The following is a 6,853-nucleotide window of genomic DNA, read 5'->3' as shown; positions in this document are numbered from 1 at the left end:
CCTGTGTCGTCTGCTCGCCTCACTGCTCTGCCGCTCCCGCCGACTCCTCCAGGGGGGTGAGCCGTGCTCCTTATGCTGAGAAGGGCACGTCGCGCCGTGACACCGTCTGTGGTTACTGCTCCCGGCCAGGTCACCCAGAGTCTGATTGTCGCCAGAAGAAGCGAGACCAGAGGCGCTCCTCCTCCAGTGGGCCTCCTGTGTCTTCCTCGACTCCGTCACTCACTGACCAGGACATTGTTCGCCTGAAGCGTCTTCTTGCCTCCTCAGGCTCCTCGTCGACTGGCTCTGCTGCTGCTGTGACTGCATCCTCTTCCTCACCATCAGAGGCATCTACACAGTCAGGTACATCTTCGTGGGTTCTGGATTCTGGAGCCTCCTTTCATATGTCTTCTGATTCTTCCACGTTGTCTTCTCTCCGACCTCTTGATTCGCCTGTTAATGTTCTTACTGCCGATGGCACATCTATTCCTATTGTTAGTCGTGGTATTCTTTCCACTCCATCTTTTTCTGTTCCAAGTGTTTCACATGTTCCTCGCCTTACCATGAATCTTTTTTCTGCTGCCCAACTTACTAATTCTGGTTGTCGTGTCATTCTTGATACCGACTCTTGCTCCATTCAGGATCGCCGCACCGATGCTTTGGTTGGTGCTGGCCCCCGACGCCGTGAGTTAGAGAGCCTTTGGGAGGTTGACTGGCTTTGTGTTCCTTCCGCTGCCACCACTTCTGCCAGCTCTCATGCTCTTGCTGCCTCTTCGTCTGCGTCCTTCCAGCAATGGCATCATCGCCTTGGTCACATCTGTGGCTCTCGCTTATCTTCCTTAGTTCGTCAGGGCCTCTTAGGGTCTGTATCTGGAGATGTCTCCTTACATTGTAATGGTTGCGGACTTGGCGTCCTTTTGACTTAGTTCATTCTGATGTCTGGGGTCCTGCTCCCTTTGATTCGAAAGGTGGTCAACGCTATTATGTCTTGTTTATTGATGATTTCTCTCGCTACACTTGGCTCTACTTCATGAAATCTCGTAGCAAGGTTCTTCCTATATACAAACGTTTTGCTGCCATGGTTCACACCCAGTTTGCCACGCCCATTCATACGTTTCGTGCTGACTCCGCTGGAGAGTATATCTCTCAGCTGTTGTGTGGTTTTCTCGCGGAACAGGGTACTCTTGCCCAGTTCTCTTATCCTGGTGCTCATGCTCAGAATGGCGTTGCCGAGCGCAAGCATCGTCATTTGCTTGAGACGGCTCGTGCACTGATGATTGTTGCTTCCCTTCCACCCCATTTCTGGGCTGTGGCTGTTTCCGCATCCACATATCTCATCAACATTCAGCCATCGACTGCTCTGCAGGGTGGCATTCCTATGGAGTGTCTCTCTGGTCGCTCCCCTGACTACTCAGCTCTTCGTATGTTTGGCTGCGTCTGCTATGTTCTTCTTGCCCCCCGAGAACGCACCAAACTGACTGCTCAGTCGGTTGAGTGTGTTTTCCTTGGCTACAGTGATGAGCACAAGGGCTATCGATGTTGGGATCCTGTGGGTCGTCGCTTACGCATCTCGCGTGATGTGACTTTTGACGAGTCCCGTTCTTACTACCCACGTTCTTCTTCCTCGAGTTTCTCTGTGGACGACCTTTCTTTCCTTCCCCTTCCCGATACTCCCTGCTATGTGCCTCATGTGTCACCTCTTCCTCCGGCACCTCTCATTCCTTCTCCTTCACCACCGACCCCGTCTTCTCCATCCTCCTCCACCTCCCCCCCTCCTCTCCAGTCCGTCGCCCTCTCTCACCGTTTCCTCTCCACTATACTCGTCGATCTCGTACTGAGGATGTCTCCTTTGACAAGCCTTCCACCTCTGGTGCACCTCCTCTCACGCCTCCCCCGGTTCACAACCTCCGTGCTCGGCCTCGCCCCCCACCTGATCGCTACTCCCCTGATCGGTACGGTCTCTCTGTTATGAATGAGCCCACTTCCTATCGCACTGCCATGACTCAGCCTGAATGGCAACTTGTGATGGCCGAAGAGCTCGCTGCCCTTGAGCGCTCTGGCACATGGGATCTGGTTCCTCTTCCTTCCGGTGTCCGTCCCATCACCTGCAAGTGGGTTTACAAGCTTAAGACTCGCTCCGATGGTTCTCTTGAGCGCTACAAAGCTCATCTTGTGGCCCGTGGTTTTCAGCAGGAGCAGGGGCGCGATTATGATGAGACTTTCGCTCCTGTGGCCCACATGACCACTGTCCGCACTTTTCTTGCTGTGGCTTCTGTTCGTCAGTGGTCTATCTCTCAACTTGATGTTCAGAACGCTTTTCTCAATGGCGAGTTGCGTGAGGAGGTTTATATGCAACCACCACCGGGGTACTATGCTCCTGATGGTATGGTCTGTAGACTTCGCCGCTCCCTATATGGTCTCAAACAGGCCCCTCGCGCCTGGTTTGAGCGCTTCGCATCTGTGGTGACCACGGCTGGTTTCTCGCCCAGTGATCATGATCCCGCATTGTTTGTTCACACGTCTCCTCGTGATCGGACTCTTCTCCTTCTCTATGTAGATGACATGATCATCACTGGTGACGACTCTGATTACATTGCCTTTGTTAAGGCTCGCCTTCACGATCAGTTTCTCATGACTGATCTTGGTCCACTTTGCTATTTTCTTGGGATTGAGATCTCCTCGACCTCTGATGGCTTCGACATCTCCCAAGAAAAATATATTCAGGACCTTCTTGCTCGCGCTGCTCTCAGTGATGAGCGCATAGTTGTGACTCCCATGGAGCTCAACGTTCAGCTTCGTGCCTCTGATGGTGACCCTCTCCCTAATCCCACTCGCTATCGTCACCTTGTTGGCAGTCTTGTCTATCTTGCTGTTACGCGTCCTGACATCTCCTATCCTGTCCACATTCTGAGTCAGTTTGTTTCAGCCCCCACCTCTGTCCACTATAGTCATCTTCTTCATGTTCTACGATATCTTCGTGGCACGATCTCTCAGCGCCTTTTCTTTCCCCGCTCCAGCTCTCTTGAGCTCCAGGCCTACTCTGATGCTACCTGGGCTAGTGATCCCTCTGATCGACGCTCGTTGTCTGCTTACTGTTTCTTTCTTGGTGGCTCTCTTATTGCCTGGAAGACAAAGAAGCAGACTGCAGTTTCTCGCTCGAGTACAAAGGCTGAGTTGCGAGACATGGCTATGTTGACGGCTGAGGTGATCTGGTTACGGTGGTTACTTGAGGACTTTGGTGTGTCTGCTACTACCTCAACTCCTCTCCTGTCCGACAGTACTAGTGCTATCAGTATTGCGCGTGACCCGATGAAGCATGAGCTCACCAAGCACATCGGTGTGGATGCCCACTTTGTGCGTGCTGCTGTGCAGGATCAGATTCTCGCTCTTCACTATGTGCCCTCTGAGTTACAGTTGGCTGACTTCTTCACGAAGGCACAGACTAGAGCGCAGCATGGATTTTTCCTCTCCAAACTCAGTGTTGTTGATCCACCATGAGTTTGAGGGGGGGTGTTAGATGTGTATAGTTCATTGTGTACATCCCCATCATATAAGGGGCTTTTCTGCACTTTGTCACACCTGTATATGTACTAGCCTTTGGCCCTCAGTAAAGGTTCAGTTGCTGTTTATCCAACAACCACAAGTTTGAAGCAAGCATATAAGCAAAATAATATATGCAAGAAAATCAAATGGACTGAACCAAAAAAGTAGTATCAATTCAAAAAAAAAAATCCCATGCCTTTTATTATTAATTTGGTGCCACCAAATAATTACGAACAGAAGTTGTTCACTGCCAATGGTTTAATTATTTACATAAATGTACTATTAGTTAAAAATTTACGTCATAATCTGAAATAAAAGGTCGAAAGTGCCTGCAACAATGAATTATGGTTAATGAAAACAGAGCGCACAAAAAGCCGAGCCTATGAAACTCACCGCTAAAACAAATATGCACCAAGGGAAGAAAATATACAGAGATCAGAAATGCAAAATCAAATAATCAAACCAAACCTATAACTAAAGGCAACACACTCTCTTCAGGTATGTTTTATGCATTCTAATAGGTTCTAGAAATACACAGTAAACCATATCATGGATCTTTCCTGCCTTGTACATCAATCAGAGATAAAAATACTCCCAAATGCAAGATCCACCACAATAATGTGCTCTTGTATGTTTATTTGCATAATCAGAGCAAGAGAGGCAAGCAAAAAATGGTAGCATTACACATATCTGAGCTTGCGCCATGGCATGATTCGGAAGTTCTTGAAAACTGCTCTGATTCAAAGGGGAAAAAAGAGGATAGAGAACGTATGTATAACTTGCGCCATCTAAAAGGTTTACACAAGAGGTTAAATGGTAAATGCTAACCAACAAAAAATTGCAGAAGTTATGCTTAAATCCTTTGCTCTGACTACACATAAACCAGGTTGACAATATTTCAGGACCTTTTCTGACTCTAGCAAATAAACCATACATACATGAACTTGCAGGAGAACAACACAGTGCCATTATCTAAGTGGCAGTTTGACTGATATCCCATTTGAGCTATGCGATTGGAACATGCTTCAAAAGAAAAGAGATTATGCCCAAGGAGACTTACATTTTTATTCTCCGACTCATGCTAGTTATGACAGTGAGGTTGATTGAAGCAGTAAGCAACCATGCATAGGTGCAGGCAGAGTAGGCCTTGCTTGGCTGATCAGCAGCCATGCCACCAAGTTGCCACAACCTTGTCGCCCCACCCAATGTGCAAATTTACTTCATATCGAACAACAAAGGCATCAGGGACATGAGAATGCATGGAAGATATACCATTGAAAATGTAGGAACAAAAAACATAAGCAGGAAGAAAGTTAACTAATCTTGCCATTCGATCTGTTCAATATATTTACTTTTCAGTACTGGATGCAACAAAATCTGCAGATGCCATCATTATGTAGTAGACTGTCCAGAATATAATAAAGCAATAAAGGACACTTTATAACCAGAGGTAGAAAGCAGATTTAAATATACAGGTATATCATTAGTAAACTTTAAATATAAGCAGCAACATGAAACAACGAACTATAGCAGCAACCAGAAGCCGGAAAAACGAAATGGAACAGTACCAATATCAAAGGAAATTACCTTCTGTGGAGCTCACCCTAAAGCTTGAGATGAACTTCTTCTGTCTGTCGAGGACGACGGAGACGGTGCTGCAGAAAAACATGGGATGACAGCTCCTCACAATGTTACTGGTCACAAGCAAGCACAAGGTTACAGATTAATAATTACCATTAGAACCATATACATTTAACAGAAAATTTGCTTATCCAAATTTCTAGGGACTTAGTTGAGCACTGATGCTAATCCACTATCCAATGATCATCCGGGATTTCAGCACCTCTGTAAAAAATACAGACAAAATGGGACCCAGGAGGTTCACCGTGATGCAGAAGTGGCCTAATTCTCAATCCATTTTCAGATGATGTGACTATTCATGGGTAAATGACATCCTTTTGCCAAAATTTCACTACTTTAAATGGCCCTTAGATCCTATGATGATCAAGCTATTGCAATTCTAGTTAGCAGTAAATGTACTCAACAGCAAACCAAACTAACAACAGGTTACCTTGCTAACTTCATCTATCATCTTCTGCAATATACAAATGCTCGGAGCCAAACTTCAACAACCTGCAGGACACAATGGTGAATCGTCAGAAGGAGCTCCATGTCTCTGTTGAGCACGAGGGAGGGAACTCCACATAGTTGGAGATGATCGACCTCAGCCAGGTAAGAATGCTGACCGAACCCTACATAGTTGCTAATTCGGTCTGGATTACGGTAGCGACCATGTCCTCATCATGGATCTTTGAGGGATCAGGGGGGTCAACCTGAAAGCAAAAAAACAGGCATATCAGCCTCATGTTGCAAACTATAATTTTTCTTATCAGTGTTCATGATGCAGATCACAAAGTCTTAAATCAGTATAATGTGGCCATTTTTTTTACCTGCAGAACAAAGTGGTATGTCCCAACATTCACAGGGCCAACAAGCACACTCTCAGGTTGCTGATCATAGGTCTCATCTTCAGCTGATCCAACATATATAATCGTCCACTGCAGATCTGAAAGTCCGACCAACAAAGTCATTGGTATTACTTCACTAAACCCAGTCATGAAAAGAACAACATCCAAATTAATATGCTGGGATTTTTATACAGGGAATTAGTCAATTCAGCATCCAGATCAATATTCTGGGGTGTATGCGCATGCCAAGTATAATCACATGGAGTAAACAACTGGTGACAACCCCTCTAAAACCCTAAGTCCAAGCCGCTGTTGCCAGAGGCTGCCACCGAGGTCAAGAGGGGGGGGGGGGGGGGGGGGGGGGGGGGGGGGGGGGTTGGGGAGCGGAACGCACCTTGCGGGCAAGAGGCGGAGGTCTCGAACTGGCTAGATCGGGTTGATGTCCGTCGTCGCCGCCGCCGCCGCCGCCCGCCGAAGCAGGCAAGAGAGATGAGGGAGGGGAATACAGCCAGATAAACCAATGCTGTGTATATAACGATAAAAAAAAGGTGCGCATCCGTACACGGAATGGGAATAATCATCACCTCCTTGATAATCAGAATTTAACACGCATCGTTACAATCAAGCGAGATAGACTTAAGTTAATCACTGTTCACGTTTTTTTTTGAACACCTAATCACTGTTCACGTAGGTAACACAGGAGTTATAGTATCACTGTCGCATCAACAAAATTACTGCAGATCATTCCGGCCCGGCGCAGTTGGTGGGCTGGCGGCTCACTTGGCGGCCTTGGAGGCGGCGCGCTTCGCCTTCTTGGAGTCCTCGCGGTCCTTCTCCGCCTTGAAGGCCTTACACACCTTGTC

At 47.2% G+C, this 6,853-nt stretch overlaps 1 long non-coding RNA gene across 1 annotated transcript; it reads right to left on the bottom strand.

The window, feature by feature from the left end:
• Positions 1 to 3,035: 3,035 nt before the first annotated feature.
• On the bottom strand, positions 3,036 to 6,512 carry LOC123043604 (uncharacterized). Its single transcript, XR_006419362.1, has 6 exons — positions 6,385 to 6,512; positions 5,973 to 6,088; positions 5,746 to 5,855; positions 5,594 to 5,655; positions 5,110 to 5,216; positions 3,036 to 4,740 (listed from the first exon to the last, which is right to left on the bottom strand). It is a non-coding gene; the product is annotated as an uncharacterized lncRNA (long non-coding RNA).
• Positions 6,513 to 6,853: the final 341 nt, after the last annotated feature.

Source organism: Triticum aestivum, chromosome 2B (assembly GCF_018294505.1).
Source record: "Triticum aestivum cultivar Chinese Spring chromosome 2B, IWGSC CS RefSeq v2.1, whole genome shotgun sequence".
In the NCBI taxonomy this organism is placed as follows: domain Eukaryota; kingdom Viridiplantae; phylum Streptophyta; class Magnoliopsida; order Poales; family Poaceae; genus Triticum; species Triticum aestivum.
The sequence above is the reverse complement of the archived record's forward strand: the minus strand, read 5'-3'. Positions and strand labels throughout refer to the sequence as shown.